Source organism: Etheostoma cragini, chromosome 20 (assembly GCF_013103735.1).
Source record: "Etheostoma cragini isolate CJK2018 chromosome 20, CSU_Ecrag_1.0, whole genome shotgun sequence".
NCBI classification, from domain to species: Eukaryota; Metazoa; Chordata; class Actinopteri; order Perciformes; family Percidae; genus Etheostoma; species Etheostoma cragini.
Genome location: NC_048426.1, coordinates 14,386,334 through 14,403,906, shown reverse-complemented (window position 1 = coordinate 14,403,906; position 17,573 = coordinate 14,386,334). Strand labels below are relative to the sequence as shown.

At 39.7% G+C, this 17,573-nt stretch overlaps 3 long non-coding RNA genes across 3 annotated transcripts in view; 2 read left to right on the top strand and 1 right to left on the bottom strand.

Moving 5' to 3' along the window:
• Positions 1 to 389: 389 nt before the first annotated feature.
• Positions 390 to 17,573, top strand: part of LOC117936089 — a 43,829-nt gene continuing 26,645 nt past the window's right edge. Inside the window, exon 1 of the long non-coding RNA XR_004654883.1 lies at positions 390 to 548. This is a non-coding gene — a long non-coding RNA (uncharacterized LOC117936089). The remainder of the gene's footprint in view (positions 549 to 17,573) is intronic.
• LOC117936088 lies at positions 393 to 17,223 on the bottom strand. Its single transcript, XR_004654882.1, has 3 exons — positions 17,211 to 17,223; positions 5,543 to 5,545; positions 393 to 457 (listed from the first exon to the last, which is right to left on the bottom strand). It is a non-coding gene; the product is annotated as an uncharacterized LOC117936088 (long non-coding RNA).
• LOC117936091 lies at positions 2,159 to 5,868 on the top strand. The gene is made up of 3 exons (XR_004654885.1): positions 2,159 to 2,296; positions 5,135 to 5,137; positions 5,856 to 5,868. It is a non-coding gene; the product is annotated as an uncharacterized LOC117936091 (long non-coding RNA).

Below are 17,573 nucleotides of genomic sequence, written 5' to 3'. Positions count from 1 at the left end.
GGATCAGAATCGGCTTTATTTGCCAGGTACGAGGAAACATATGAGGAATTTTTCTTTGGAGCATCGTTGCTCACACTGTGCTTACACATACAAAACAACCAAAACAAAAATATACACACTAATATATAAACACAATATACACATACTCTAAACAGAACAATTTAGAGTACTCCAAAATGCGTCCTGCTGAACCCTTTGTTGCTATGTAGCTACATTTGTCATACGTAAGAATTGTGTTACCTTTGGAGTGACTTATGCAAGAATGTTTCAGTTTCAAATACCACTGGAGTCACGGTGGTACATGAGGGGAAAATGGCTTCAGTATGTTCTGCTTATGTATATAGTCTACTGCTGTAGGTGCTATGTGTCTCTGATTGTCACCTCCTCTTTACAGGTCGCTCATGGGGGAGCCAAGATTTGGCTCTGACTCTAAACACAGCCAGCACTCAACCTGAAGCTGAATCACTCTGCACATAGTGGACCATTGAGCCCAGGAGGAAGGAAGAGAAGAGTTAAACCGTGTAGAGTGAAAGGCTTGGAGATGACAGGTACAGCAGTATAGAAGCTTTGCTGTTTTTTAAGCAGAGGGCAATCACTCAGGGGTTACAAACACCCACGCACAAATATTTTAGTGTGCAGACAAATATTTTTGTGTGTGGGTGTTTGTAACTGTAACAAACCTATAGAGACAGAGAGAGGGTGAGCACAAGAGCATATTTTCTATTTTCCATGCCCTGGGCGTTAGACATACCAGGAGCGACAGAAATCTCGCCAAGTGGGATAAGATCATAAAACTGCAGAGGCACTCTCCTCTCATTTTCAACTAAATGGATAAAATGGTGTCAGCATGTTACTGCGAGCCCCTCCGGATCCAAAATGCTGGCAGGACTATAAACTAAAGCAGTTACTACATGACAGACACTGAATCTTTTCCCATCAAGGAATATTTCATTTGAAATGTATGGTGGCCAACAGGGGCAAAAGCCCTGCAACTAAAGAAAACACATGCAAATAGACAAAACACAAGCAAATTAAGAGAACAACTTAATTCATTTGACAACACATGCACAGCATTTAGCAAACGTGCTGCAAATACACACAATACAACCAGATACATAAACAGGCTGCAAATATAGAAAATAGGGCTTGGTCAAGACCACCTTTGTCGAGTCCAAGACAAGTCCAAGACCAGGACTAGTCTAGTCCAAGTCAAGACAGAGTCCAAAGAGGTTCGAGTCAGAGTCAAGACCGAGTCCAGAGATGTTCGAGTCAGAGTCAAGACAGAGTCCAGAGAGGTCAGAGTCAAGACCGAGTCCCGGACAGAAAAAAAAGTCTTATGCATGACCGTATCAAGACAATCAATTTGGGTTATTTGTTGATATAAAAGCAAAAACAGTGTCAGAACACCCAGGATTTATGAGTATAGCCATTCCCCTTGATATCATATGGTGATAACTCATAATAGCTACATAGACAATACTGCTACAGTAGTACTAGTAATGAGCATTAGAACTAATACTACTGCAGTAGTACTATTACTGAGCATTTGAGCAACTAAATGACAACATAGCTTCACTACAGATGTTGTGTAGAAATGAAGTGACCGGTATTACAGAGTATAGCCCTATGGTTGGTTTATGGCTTCCCTAAAAAATATTGTATTCTATTGTTATTTGGACTCGGGTTAATGGGAAATACATGTATTTTCAGAAAACAAAGTTTGGTTAAACAACAATGAACCGCGTGTAATTTAACGTTAACACACACACACACACACAAACACACACACACACACACACACACACACACACAGACTTGAGTACTACAGCCCTGATAGAAACCATGCAAAAAGAAAAGCACACAAACCCCCCAAAAAGAAGCAATGCAAAAAGAAAAGCAAATAAAAAACAACAACAGCTGATTCCAGATTACACAACGGAAGTTCTCCAAGCCTCTAGAGGGAGCGCTAAATGGAGCAGCTTGATATTCGATCACACGGGGAGAGAGTGCTCTGCCTTCTTAGTCAGGTATGACTACAGCCTGGAGACCTCCCATCTCATGCCTCCAGTCCATTTAACTATATGGATGTATGTTAAATTATTATTATACAGTCTTTGCTCCCATCTCATGCCCTCTCGGCTGGTGCTGTCTGCAAAATAAAAGCTTATGTCTGGTCTGCTATGTCGTGGTACTTTGGTGTTTTGGATGTTTTTGAACTAAACCGTAAGGCAATCCTGCTAATGAATACAATAACGTCTTCAGCAGATGTCTTACTTACAACACAATGGAGTTAGCAGTTTTGTGGTTGTACGTGGTGGGGGGGGTGATTAATTCAGTGTGATAAATCCCACTGTCTATATAGTGCAAATTGGCTGGCTAACTAAACGGAGGGAGTACAAATCCTGTCTGTATTTTGTTTTGTTTTTTATTACGCAAGCAAATTGCCCCACAACATGAATTGAGATTGATTATCACCTATTTGGTAACCGTTGTTGTATAATCCCAATATTACACTTGGGGAGTTTTACACTTCAGTGATGTGCCTTTCGGACCTCGAAATGAAACCCTCTCCTGTCATATGGCTTTAACAAACAAATCAATGTTAAACGCTGATGCAGCTTTAAATGTTTTATTACCACGAGTTTACAAACATGTCTCTGCTGATTGAGTATCTTGTGACCGGAACCGAGACACCACCAAACGAGAGAAAACGTACTTCAACCATAGACTTAATATTTACAGTCTATGATCTCAAGGCAGGTACACACCGTTTCACACCGTTCTGAGATTGAAGGATGTATACATTAAGAGCATAGACTGTATATTAACATAGCCTCTTCTATTACTCTTGGTTCATTGTTAAATACTGTGTTGCGGCTGGTTGTTTACAATGCTACAGGAAGTGTCCATCAAGACCTCTGTAAAAGACTGCTGTTTAGTTCCTTTTTTTTAATTTTGCTGATTGTGTTCTGTTCTAGAAATTTCAAATACTTCCCTCTGCTTTAAGGCAGTTTTCTAAGTCATTAGGCTTTGCGTTAACCTCAGGGACCAACGGGGTCAGGTGTCACTTCTTGGTCTGGGCACAGATGAGAAAGGAAACAAGTGAAAGACAGGAGAATAGAGTGATAATGATAAACTGGCTTAAAGGACACCTAAAGGTGTTAGATTCTGTCAGATCAACTGGAGAGGTGTCAGTTAGCAATCTATGTAGCTGTCACAGTTTGGTGAAAAAAACTGATAGAATCAAGTCACTGGAATTGGTTTGCACTCAAATGTGAGATAATTTAAGATAATAAATCTTTACCGTAAGTCACTGTGAAATGGTTGTTACCCGAATACTGAAACACATTACAGACCTCAGCACCATAAAGAATACATCCTTGATTGTCAAAGCAAAAGTGATATCATCCACCAAATAATCTCGCTGCGTCCTATATTATTGACACGCCTGCACTGCTTTTAAAAATCCTCCATTACTTTTCAACAATGGACTTGTTAAGGAAGGTTATCATTCCCTCAAGGCAGCAAACTCAGTCTTCACTCTTCACTCTTCGTCTCTGCTTTCTGTCATTTTGGTTTTGACTGTGCTTATAGCTGAAGGCAAGTTTAAACTCCATGTGCTTGCTCTTCATGAGGCCACACAATTATCTGGAGCTTGATAGCAGAGCTTGACTCTGTCTGACACATTCTGTGTCACCATATTGAGTGTGAGAACAGGGTGGCAATTGGAAGGTACCTCTCCAAAACCTGCCCTGGAGGCCCAATGCAACAGCAGCACAGAGATCAGCTGCTGGTGCTTAGTGTATTGCAGTGTAAGCTGTCATGTTGGCATGAATTGCTGAAAAGACAAACGTAATTTCATGTCGACTTATCGGCTTCCTATTTTGTAACATTATTGACTTCAGCTGAAATTTACTGTTTAACTAAGCTGGATGTGAGCTGTCTTCTTTATTAAATGATATACCGTACATCATGTTACGCGTTTATGTGGATTTTAACGGTGGAATTGTTCAGTCCTGCACCATCTGTGCCTTGAGGAAAGGGTTTCAATGGGGCTCACATGATTGAGTGGCATCTGCTTGTCAGAGGCTTGCTGCAAATATTGCTGCATTCAGAGAAGTACTCCACCTGCATGCCAATCAGCTAACCCCCTCCACCTACATGCACTCACACACAAACGTGCTTTCTCTCTTTCCCTCTTCTCCAGTGTTTTTTTTACAGTGTATCCCCTGTAGGTATGGACACGTATGCCCATCACAACAATAATTCACGCATTGACAACAGGCACAGGCACTAATTACATTTCCCCGCATGCACTTTGCACTCAGTTTGGAAGATATCAGTATGTTTTGTCAGAGGGATTGTCTTACATAAACATGGAGGTAAACTGACACTGCCTCTGTTTAATGTACGTTCGCTCTCTGCATGGCTGCCAGCATTGATTTACTCACTCCCAAGTTGTTGGGTGTTTGTCACGCAGGACTTTGTTTTTGTTATTTAAAGTAGCTCCCATCTACAGAAACACTTGTATAAATGAAAAAGGATAGACGGGAGAATGAGGAGTATTCCGTCTGCTCTTTTTTAAAGATATTGATTTACGCAAGAGATGGGAAATGGACCTCTGCCAAAGCTTATGATCATCTGTTGTGTTGTAGGTGTACTTTCTGGAGGAGTGTGTGTGATCATAGAAGCATGCTCACATGCATTTGCAGGACTGTCTTATGTGTATGCACAATAACAAAAGCCTGAATAAAAGGGTTATGAACAACTGTGTCAGCAACTGTAGCTTAGCTACGTACACACAAAGCAAAAGCCCACTCTCCAGAGCATCTTCTCTGATCTCTACTTTCTGTCATGTCGAGACAGTAACAGGTGTCTCACCTAAGGCAAAAACAATGTATCACTGTCTTTCCCTTCATCTCTCTGAATTTATATATTGTTGCGGCTCTATGGAATTAAGCGGCAACATCGTAAGGAATTTGGTACCCAGGCTATGTCTCTGTGATGCTGTTATACTGTGCCAACCTTGTGGGTATCCTCGGCGCTGTAGTTGCATTGGGATTAACCACATGGTGCTGCCTAGCTTGGACCCATTCCCAGCAATGCACTCATGCTGCGCTGGCTGGATGAACAGAAGGTCAGAACAAGCCACTACATTGTGTAATGCTGGCGACAGCACCCAGGCGGTGCCAGTAACTGGAGACCAGATCATGCGCCAGTAACAGCCCTGTATGTGGTGTAGATGACTCACCTGTGTGTTTTTAGTGATTTTATTAGATTTTATCTATTTAAGGTATCACACAGTGTACATTTTTTTTGCAAATAGGATTTGATCTGTGATATTATCTAGCATCCCTAACGCTAGATGTGAGATTTCACAATGATGTAATTTACATGTGACACTAACATGACAATGAGACGATAAGGAAACAGTTTTGAATTTAGTTTTTTTTACATAAATGAATCTCTTCCTTCCTCTGTTTACATTGGGCGCTATATGAGTGAGGTTATGTGTTTCTGCCTGCCCTTATACCTTCAAAACCCTCTACTCTCCTCCACATCTCTGCTCTCGGAAGCAGGTAGTCAGAGTGTAAAACAATAGAGACTCTCAGCTTTGATTAAACTTTATAAGATTAATTCCCATCTCAGCGCTGTTTGACAGTAGGATGTCTTTCACAGGAAGTTGACATCATTATCTGTCTGACTCCTGGAGCCTCATGTTCATATACTTAAAATGCAGTAGATTAATATAACTTGGTTTCTGAACATAATTATGCACACAAAAAAGTTGATGTCCTCATTAACCATGCAATATTAGTCTATACCTTTTTTATACATACCCCTGCTTTCATTAGTAGTTTTGTCTTTGCATTAATTGAAAACAAAGCACTGAGTATGAGGTCATCAGTTTTAGTCTTTTGTACATTTTTGCTCTATTAGAGATCTCAACATACATGGTCATCAGCTGATTACTCAGTTCAGACTGAGCATCAGCTTTTTCCACAGTGATTTATTTTCCTCTTTTTTTTTTTTTCCAGCTTCTCATTTTTATATCTCATATACTTCATGTCCCACTGCCCATGGTTTTTCTACAGCTTTACAAATGTTGGATAATTTAATATTTACAAATTGGTTATTAATTACCTCTTCAATTGAGAAGATAAAGCTCTGACAATCGGACAGAAGAAAAAGCGTAGCTCTGCTTAAGATCAGTTAACGTCCTGAGTGGATTAAGTTAATGATGCAGTCATAACACTTTCAAAACTGGGTAGATGGTGACATAATGATCCATGAATATACATTTCCATGTTAAGTGTTTGAAAATGTGTGAAAACATCTAGGACAGCACATTGCTTCTTAAATCTAACATTTAATATTTGCAATCCTTTCAGATATACAGTTAATGGCCTAAAGAGAGAAGTATTCAGCAGCCATATACAGTACGGTGATGTTATCTTGTTGCCAATGTGATATGACCTATTAAGAAGTGTGTTTTGGACTGCCGATCATACAAGACAAGACATTTCACTTGACTTCACACTTGACTTGTTCTGTCATGTGTTTTCAGTATTTTACTTAATTTTTTTAATGAAAAAGATAATCGATTTATTGAGAAAATAATCACCAGGTTCGGCGTTATCTGACTTGAAAAATAACAAAGTTAGGAAATAATCCCATTGTCTCTGATGCTTATTTTTGCTGTTATACCTGAACATGTGCATTTAAAGTGTACCCAGTACATCTGTCCAATAACAAGCAATGTTTCTGCCTATAGGGATTTAAATGTAAACAAAAAATGCAAGAAAAAACATTTAAATCAAGACCTGCACAAAATGGAGGCCTACTAACTATAGGTTCTGTAATAAGGTGCAGCATTGTTGGGTCTTAATATTGTTTTCAGTCCGATAAACAGGATGCTTCGAGGTCATTAGACTCATAACAGCCTTAGCATGGGGAAGGCAAACGCCACCTGGCAAATGTCATAGCCAAGTCAAGTGACCGAGGGGAAGGCCATGTTTATATTGAATCAGCGGTAATTGTGCTTGATTGAGGTTTTACAAACTAATTGTGTATACATTCATGGGATCCATTCTGTGCAAACTGAAGCATTACTGCAGAGAAGCACTTAAGCAATTGAGAAAATAATTAAAAAAAATACGCTTTTTGTTTCTGGAATTAGAACATAACTGTCAGGAAGAGAAAGTACATTTAAACAGTATTTAGAAATCAAACTAATTACGCTAGGAATGGAGTTGACGGGTGATGTTTTGATGCCCGTCAATAAACAATCAGCATAACTTTACTGCATTAATATTTAAAGGGCCATCTACTGTAAAGGTCTCCTCTCCTACAGGTCATAGTCAGTCTAGGTTTGATGTTTACTACTTTAAATTCACCACAGACACAACCAGTCCCAAAGGGTTTCACCAGCACGTGTGTACGTGTGTGTGCATAATGAAGAATGTTTGTGTATAATATTTTCATTAGACTTTGCAAGTCTGTCTGTGGGTGTTTCTATACATCAGAGAGAGAGGCCTCAAAAGCCCTCCCAAGCCAGTAGAAATGATCTGCGCCCCTAAATTGCTTACAGCCGGTCTATCAGTGGGGAGGGGAAAATATGGGAGTGAATTTTTAACAACAAAAACAAATGAGCCAACATAGACACACAATTAGGGGGAAGTCATGGCTATGTGTCGTCTTTAGATGAGCAACATGATGGCCTCTTTACCCCTACCAGGGGAAAAGCCCTGCCCCAGGAGACGGCTCATTAGGGCTGAGGAGGAGAGGAGGGGCTGCTGACAGTCAAAACAGTGGGCGTGGATGGAGGGGGTCGATGCTACTCAGAGAGAAGAGGGGCTCGGCTAGAGTTCTCTCATAACAAGGGCCATTCGGATTCTGTGGAAGACATTAGCAAACGGTGCAACTTACTGCTGCTACATCATTATGGCACACAAAGGACAGCTGCCATAAGGGTAGCATTAACTCTAGTGGCAAAATGTTGCTTCAATTTGGATAATTTGTAGTGCGGTGAATTATGTTTTAATCCGGCATTCCACACCCTGTGTGAATATTGTGTAATTTTACCCATTTGTACTAGTAGTGACTGATATTTTCTGCCCACAGATGTTTCTTATCAATTACATTTGTGAACCTACATAGAATTTGCTCAGACCACATTAGAAAAGATTAATTGTTACATTCTATTGATCATCCCAAAAAAGAGATTGTGTGAGTGGAATTCAGCATGATTAAAATATCTTTGATCTAACAATAATGAAAATGATGCTTAATGAATTGTAATGCAGAAATGTCACAGAGTTTGTCTTCATCACCGATATCATTAGATGATGCATCTCATTTATCATGATATGGTTGTCACAGATGATGCGCTCTTTGAATTGGTTGCATCTGAACTAAATGAGAATGGTTTTAGAATAACAGAAAAGGAACTCTACTGCACAGAGATGCTTTATGTGATTGTGTTACTATGAGGACAACGTGAATGTGATCTCTGTCACAAAAGCCTTTGTTCAGTGGGCGCAGCAGCTTTTGGTCCCATTATGGGACTGCACATGTAGCACACTCCTGGGTCTTTAAAAGCTGGAAGAGTGCCACCAGATGGTTAAGAGCAGAAGTGAAGATGTCATTTTCCACTCTGCATCTTTTTTAATGATTCATTACAGTTCTATCTCATTCTGCCAATAATGGAAGCAAAACTTGCTGCTAAATTCCATAAGTTGCTAATCACAATAACACACTCAGTATTGTGTATCTATGTTCTGTATCTGTTTTTCCTGAGGAAGGCATAATGCAAACAATGAAATCTATGTACAATACATACACATTAATCAAAAGAAAATGGATCAACTTACAGATTTAAAAAAAATACTGTTTAAATGTTATGTTACTGAAAGCAAGCCACTTTCAATGTTCTTCTATATTTAAACAAATAGTTTCAATAATGTAATTTTAAGTAAATCCTGTTTGTAATGGTGGTAACAGCATTGCACCCGTCACAGCTCACTAGAAGTCCAAGAAATCTGTTTGTTTATAATAGCTTAAACCAAGATTTCCCTGTGGAAAACAAGTCCCTGATTTCCTGATCCCCCAGTAATGATTTGTCAAACTTCCTCTTTGAAAATGACCACCATGCTTTACTACTCTGTTGATCAAAGGAACTAAACCCTGACTGGTTCATTTGTTTGCTGTCTCTCTTGTTGAATTACCCTGGGCTGCTGTATTCAACAACATTTGCATTCTGGGTATTAGCTTTGGAACAAACTGTGCTTCACACAAAAAAGTGCACACAGCTTAACTTCAGCAGCTAATTAAGAATTGAGTAAGCATCTCTAATCGGTTAAACAAAAATAAATAGTATTTTCTCAACTAATTAATATTCTCAGTTTAGCTAATTAAAAATCCAAACGAGTATACACTAGTGAGTTTAGCGTGAAGTAAGACTGACAGGAGTTTAACACCCGCATAATTGCACCACCCTAAGCCAAATGGGAAGTAACAATAAGAACTAATGGGCTATTATGTGTTTTTTTGTTAGCTGAAGTAATTTAAAGCGTGTGTTTCTGGACTCCAATTGGGTGATCGCTCATAAAGATATTACCAGACATAACAGCGGGAATTTGTATTAAGGTAAATTTAAACCGTTCTACTTCCGCACTCTGCAACTGTCTGTTTCCGATACCTGTAAGAGTAATTATAACCATACTCGCCCGCCATGAAAGAGATTAAGTGCCAGAGGCTTCTTTTCATCAAATGGATGCTGGTTTTAGTTTTTTGTGACTAAGTGATGGACACTACATTGACTGTGAATCAAAGCTAAGTGCAATTTTGTCAGCATTTAATGAACATGGATCTGAGCCCTGTATGAAAAATTAAGATCAACATGCCCTGGATTTCTTTTAGTTACCCGGCTTCACCTTCTCTAAGGACCTTGGTCCTGCCTAACATGTGTCATGAAGGAGGTTGACTACTAGTTAAATCAGTCCAGGGTTTCCCAATCCAGTGGTGCACACGTTCACTTAAGAGGCGGTGTTTGCACAGCGTGACCAATCTCAAACATCTACCAGAGCCGCATATTTTATATAAGAGCAAACTATACTACTTCATAAATATGATGAACAGACAGTTTTAAAGGCAAAATGGAATTCAGTCGCCGCTTCCTAATAATAATAATAATAATAATAATAATAATAATAATAATAATAATCAATATCACTTTCCCATCAGTCAGGCACAAGATCTGACCATAATTACACTTGTGCTTTCCATAAACTGTCATTGGACTAACGTACGGAAGAGTCCGAGGCCAGGTAACATTGGAGGCAGAGTGCTGAAGCATCCATTAAAACACATCATTAACTCCTGTAGTCCTCGGCCCTTTACAATTTGCCTACAGATTTGGGAGGGGGGGCGGACAATGCCATTGTAGTGCTTCTAAAAAGGTGAATACACACCTGGAGGGTTGTAAAATACATGCTCACGTTTTATTTGCAGACTTTTCATTAGCATTCAATACAATCCACCCACAAATTCTAGCAAATATACTACTTAGAAACAACTTTCAGCTAAACTCAACACTTATTAAATGCATCTTGGACTTGGGCGGCCACAAAGCATAAGGGTGGGGAACACACTATCGGGGTTCTGCTGCACTTTAACTGGGACACCACAAGGTAGTGTCTTGTCAACCCTACTGTATATATTGTACACTGACTGTCCCAGTAGTTACCCTGGATGTCGTATAATTCAATTTGCAGATGATACTGCTGCAATTAGTTTACTGGAGCAAGGTGAAACTGAACACGGTCCAGTGTTGCATGAATTTACTGATTGGTGTGAAGCCTCCCAGTTGCATTTCAATACGTCCAGAGGAGAGGAGATAGAAATGATGACGGAGTACAGATATCTTGGTCTTATCATTGATCATAAATAATCCTAGGGTTAGTGTGCTAATGCCGTTTTTAATAACAGCCAACAACAAGCCTGTGTGTGTGTGTGTGTGTGTGTGTGTGTGGGGGTGTGTGTGGGGGTGTGTGTGTGTGTGTGTGTGGGGGTGTGTGTGGGGGGGTGTGTGGGTGTAGGTGTGGGTGTGTATTTTTTTTTTACAAGTCCATTGAGAGTACTATCTCCTACTGTATTGCCTGCTGGTATGGAGACTCAAATCTTTCATAGGAACTGTAAGGTTTAGCTCCATGGTGGAAGGAGTGGACATGGACTCAGGAGTTCTTCACCTGGTGCCTTGGTTTATTACTTCACCAATCATGTGGAAGTGCAGTATTGCAAGGGTGAATTTTAGCAAAAATATATCAATTGAAAAAACAACAAGGGAACTAAGTACCAACTATATAAATTAACATCCAAAACTGATACTAAACAATACCAAAGACTATATTAGGCCCTGACCATTTGACTATTAAACTCTACCACATGCACCCTTCCAGGCTAAAGCTGTTCTGCCCAGAGGAGCCTCTGCCTCCTTCCTTTGTACCGGATTTATGTTACTTCAAAATTCCCAAACATTTCTGGCTACATTTATACACTATGTAACATCAGAAATTAAATGTTACATGCTAGACAAGCTTCTCAAAATAGAACTCTAGGCACTCCAGTACACCCCTCTGTACTGGCTGACACTTGGACCATTCCTGGTTTCCCCCCCCTATAAATTACTCTATATTCTTTAACTTCCTGTTTGCCACTTCAACCCACATCCCTGCTTGAAGATGAGAACAGGTTAATGAAACATTTAAACATTTAGATGACCTTGGGTAAATTCACTAACATAAAGTAAATTACTTGAAATTAACTGTGTATGTGTTGTATTTAACCAACTATGATTTCTAGTCTTTCAAGTAGTACTTGAACTGAATTAACTGAAAGATAACGATAAGCCATGTGTTCATTGATGCAAGCCCACATGCGAATGATAATGCTCACGCTAACCGTCCTATGCTACTGCTCATACTAAGGTTAGCTTAGCATGCTAAGACAAATTCTACCAGCGGCTTAAATGAAGGCATGGGATAGCCCCATGACAGGAACAAACTGACGAAGATTGTTAAAACCTGTGGAAAAACATTGGTAAGAAACAGGTAAGCCTGTACCAACTATATCTGACCAGATTGGCACAGAAGGCAGACAAGGTTTGCATGGCTACAACTCATCCACTTTCAGTGGAGTTCAAACCGCTCCCTTCTGCTCATAGAAATGGATACCCTAAAATCAGAACTAAACAAGTTAAAAACTCCTGTGGCAATTACCAAATTAAATAAGATGTAGGGAAGGGTATGACTGAAGGAATATATTTTAAGTAATGGGCAGTAGTTTTATCTATTTATTTATGATATTGTGCAATATACAGTACATCTTTTAATCTATTCTATGTATTGATGTGTGTATGTTAAGTGTAAATGGTGCTGTAGATATCTGGATCAATGTTTGTATTGTGGATTATGTGTCAGCATGCCTGTAATGTACAACAAATTGCCTCTCGGCAACATTACATTTTTCTAAGTCTAAGGCACTACCTTAAGCGATCTGAAAGCAAATAAAAAATAGTAAAACATAATTCAAATGTGTGCATTGGCAACACACTGCTCAAGAAGCCAATCTATACAAAATCATGTAGGCTAAACTCAGTCAGCCAACATTTGAATATGTTTATATATTTAATTTAATGGCAAAATCACCATCACCAAACCCACCAGACTCCATTAAATAATCATTTATTGTATCATTGTAAAACACAAATAGTCTATACGTAATTCCCTCCACTTAAAATCTAGATCTTTCATAAAGCTACTTATCAGGGACGGTTGTCGGTCTCTGAATGTTTTGAGCGCACCTCTCACTCTGCGCACCATGCTCCACTGGATCTTCTAAGAACAGAGACGCCATTATCAATCGAGTATTGATTGCTCAGTAGGTGGTGCTTTTACACGGATTGATCTCTAATCTCCAACATGCCCTGCTCCCGACCAGGTTAGGTCTAAAGCATAAGTCACCACAGCAATTTAACCCGGTAACAAGTGATCCATCATTGTAATACAGAAAACCCTGGGTTGAACCTGAAGTTACCTCGTTAACGCCAAATCTTGCTTCGTAGTACAGGCCTCAGGAAGGGAGGTCTACCCAGTCATCCCGGAGATATTTAGAAATGAAAAATCTACTAGCTCCAAGGACCCTTTTTTTAAAACTGATGTGTCAGCGATCCCAACAGCTCATTCTTGCTATTTTCTTGTGGTGCACTCTCAAGGACACGCACTGTACTGCACGTTTATGTCTAACACTGTTTGGGTCTTGACCTTGGACAAAGTGGCGACCACCTATCAATCACCAGCTCAACCAAGCACAAGAGAAAATGATGCCGCCAACAACATTATCACAGCACTTGTTCACATCTCATTGATTTGACAAAAGCCATCACTCACAACTTGCATGGTTCAGTGCTCTATTATAGGAGCGATAGGCAGCATAGACGATCAGATAATACAGTGGTCCCAGTGATGGCATTAAAACCTTTTTCTTACTGTCAAGGCCAAAATTCCATGTAGTTTCTTGGAAAAATAATCACTTTACAAATTAAAGCAATTAATACAAAAGCAGTGCAAATAATGGACTGGAAAATTATTGTCTTTAATTTATTGCAAGGATTCTTAGTTTTTTATGAGTGGTTTTATAAGGTGTTCCTGTTGTATTTTCCATTCCCTGTGTGGGAGATTAACTTCAAGAACCTCATTGTCATTGTTTGTAAATGATCATAAATGTGAGCGTAGACTACTATCATCTCCTGGGGTCCGTTTCAGGAGGGAGGCTTAACAAACTCTGACTCTGACCCTGATCTCTGAGTTGATTTATCCTGGGATGGGAAACTGAGTGTTCAGTTCCAGAACAACTGATTTGAGTTGGTTCAATCAACTCTGAGTAGGTTCACTCAGTTAAGCACGTGCACCACCACAATAAAAAGGCAGCATGAATAGAGCCATGATACTACAATTCACCGTGGCAACAACCACAAACAAACTGGTCGGCAGAAATACTCATGCAGACATACAGCGACTTTGAACATGTACTGTATTTTCTTTAAAAAAAAAGCAAACAAAAAACTGCTACTGCTGTAAAATAGGGAGAATTAGTGTGGGAGAAAATTCTTGCTCGAGTTAATGGAAAAGCTTGAATATAGTATTAATTTCATATTTGATCACAGGTAACCTATAATATTACTGGTGAAAACTGGAATGGTAGTAGGCTACACTCATTTCATTTAGGTGCAATCCTGCGGGCGAAAAAGTAAAATACTAATCCCATTCTAAGGTTGCAGCACCATCATTAACGGAATTATTTACAATCCTTTATTACTTTGTAATGTCTTTACTGGTTTGTGGTCAAGGAACTCTACACAAACTTTTCAGAGCGAGTCACGCTCTTTTGACAGTGTTTTGCTACAGTGACTTTACTAATATGCTGGCAACAAAAACATTGCGACAAAAGAATGTGCTGGCGACTTCCTGACGTAGATCATGTCAACAATGGTTGATGTTAGTGATATGAGGGCGGATAAGGTTAGGTAAGCTACATAACTGATAGATTGGGAAAGTAGTTATCTGGAAACGGAAATACATCTATATCGCCGGGCCTCGAAATTATCTCCCAATGTATGTTTAACTCTCTGCAAAGTAAAACAGCTTCTGCATCAACGGGATCATTGACAAAAGGAAATGCCATGTTCTGAACCAAAGTGTTTCTATTAATCCTAACAGATAAACCAATCCTTTTTTTTTTTGTGTGGAGATAGCTAACTGCTAAAATGTGCCTCATACTGAATGAATAAATGGATGAAAGAGCGCTGTGTCAGAGGGAAGAGACTGAGAGAAACTCTAGGTTTAGTTAAGCAAACCTCCGCCTCCTCATTTATAAAACCTGTTATGCAAGAAAAATTTGCGTGAAGTAGATTGAAGTATGCGGTTGCAACATTCCTCTCAAAAGTCGGGATTTATAAAGAATTTCCATGGGTAAAAATGTTCCCGGTTTTCTGCAATCATGCGTGTAATCCAATACGTGGTGTTACACAGCCAATGTTCCCGGGCCTGATGGACCCACCATATTTTTAAGCTTTTAAATCAATACAGACATAACAATTCATGTTAAAAAAAAACTTAACAGATGTTTACTTTAGTTCAACTACTAATGATATATACATCATCTATGGTTCATATTTTAGATTTTTCCCTGTGCGATCACATTTAGATGATCATTTTTGTTTTTTGTGAGAAAACAAGGAAATTAAATTATAAAAGGTAAAAAAAAAATATTATTGGTGCTTATTTCGTGGAACTTAATCAGAACAGGTGAAAGTGCTTGAAATGTAACAATTTTATAGCTTTGTGTAATAACATTTGCAGAAATACATTCCTGCACACCTACACTCAGACACACACACACACACACACACAGCAGGCCCAGTTAGGAGGAGGACACAGTTAAGTTTCATAGCACCTACAATTATTACACTCGGCACCAGTAGACCCGAACACCTCATTTGTAATAGTTATGTGTAGAGGGGGGGGGGGGGGGGGGGGGGGTGTACCGTGTGCAGTCATTGAAAATAAGTTATTTTTTATGTTCTTCACAGAAAATGAGCCAAGGCCAATGAGTTTAAATTAGAAGACATTATAAACAGCATAATTTTTCTTTTAGCAAACATTGACCTGTGTCTGGCCTCTGCATTGCAACCAATCAACAGCATGGCAGTTTTGGCATTGTTCAAAGATTTAGCAAGAGCACCTCAATCTCACAATCACTAAATCGTGTTCCTCCGCATCTCCCATTGTTCTGTTTCATGATGGGTCATTAAGGGCTTCTTTTACAAGGCTGGAATGTTGTTTGATTGATATGGACATTTGTAGGATAAATATGGGACAGCCTTGGGAGGAGCGTGAGGCTTGTGCACGACTGCATAACGTGTTATAAATCAAAATGGGTTTTTTCATGCAAAAATTCTGATATATTTTTTTTTTTTTGGTGCATGACATCTTTCAGAATAGAATCTATGCAGAGTTTTATAAACGAGACCTCAGGTTAGGTTCACTGAGTCTGAGGTTAAGTTACCTCTCTTTCTGAAACGGGCTAGAGTTACCCCTCTCGCTCAGGTTTGATTAACCTCCCTTTCTAAAACAGAAAACCTAGATTTTCCCTCAGGGATAACAAACTGAGTTTACACTAAACCTGCTTTCTGAAACAGACCCCTGATGCCTCATTTATGTGTCTGGGTGGGTACAAGAAAGTAAATACAGAAAGAAGGTCATGTGTGCATATTTTGTGCATCAAACCAGCATGGTCATACCAGCTCATTTTATTTAAATAATCAAACATTGTTTCGCAAGCGACATTACTACATATGCTCTACTCACCAAGACTTTGCTCTGCCGGCGTCTGACTCCCCACTCGAGCCGAAGCTGATTTGACCACAGGGATGCGAGTGGGGGGCGGCAACCTTGACTGCTGTTTATTTCTGTGAGAGAAACCGTGCAAGCTGCTACAGTTTGCGTGCTTTGCCACATCACAGACTGCTAAGCACACCTGACTTCAGGAGCCATTTATCTCAGAGTGAGTGAATAGTGTAGTCAGTGTCAGAATGGACCACATTCTCCTCACAAACAAACTGTTCCAGAGTTCAATTAAAGGCGTACCAAGGCTACATCATCAAGCAGGTCTTGGTGCGCTTGTTTGGTCTACTTTTGGTGTGCACGAGAGTGCAATGGCCACATTCTCACCTGCTCAAACGAATCGCACCAGCGGGGCAAACAAACTCTATTGTGATTCTACCAAACTAAACAAGGCAAAACGCACATCAAAGCACATTGTACAACATGACCAATTACCTAAATTTTTATGTATATTCCATATTTTAAATGTCATAAACCTATTTACTTTCTGCAATGGGAATAAAATACAAAAACTGAACTATGACTAACATTGCTCTTACAAGGCCAAAGATAGGAAAGTGCAGAAGAAACATTCGGCCTTCCTATTTATAATGTAAGAAAGACAGTCTAATTGGCCTGCCAAAAAAAGGGAAAATGCTTTTAATGTTTTGATTAATTATTTATCAGAGCAAGACCCCACTCCTTCATACTCCATCTCTGCAATAAAGGCCACACGGTGCTCGGTTTTTCCAGGGGACCGTGGCACACGCCTGCTCCTCTGTGGGATGCTGATGTTACACTATTCATCATCTACTATTGAGAGGCGATGAGGGAATGGATTCACCTACGAGGATCCCCGGCGGTGGCTTCATCGACAGCCTTTCCGCCCTCTGATTCCCACTGCGGGGTCCCAGGGGAGGTTTCAATTAAACAGCCTGAATGTTTGGGACATTTTAATCCTCCTTCCACCTCGTTTATCTCCTTACCCACACCTCTAGAGCTCAGACAGTGGAAGAGTGCGTCCAAGGATAAAATCATCTGTTCACTTTGTATCTTCTATATGGAAATTAGAAGCATTGTGTGTATGGTATTAGCCTTCTTGTGGCTATTTAGAGGCCGTAGAGCGTTTCT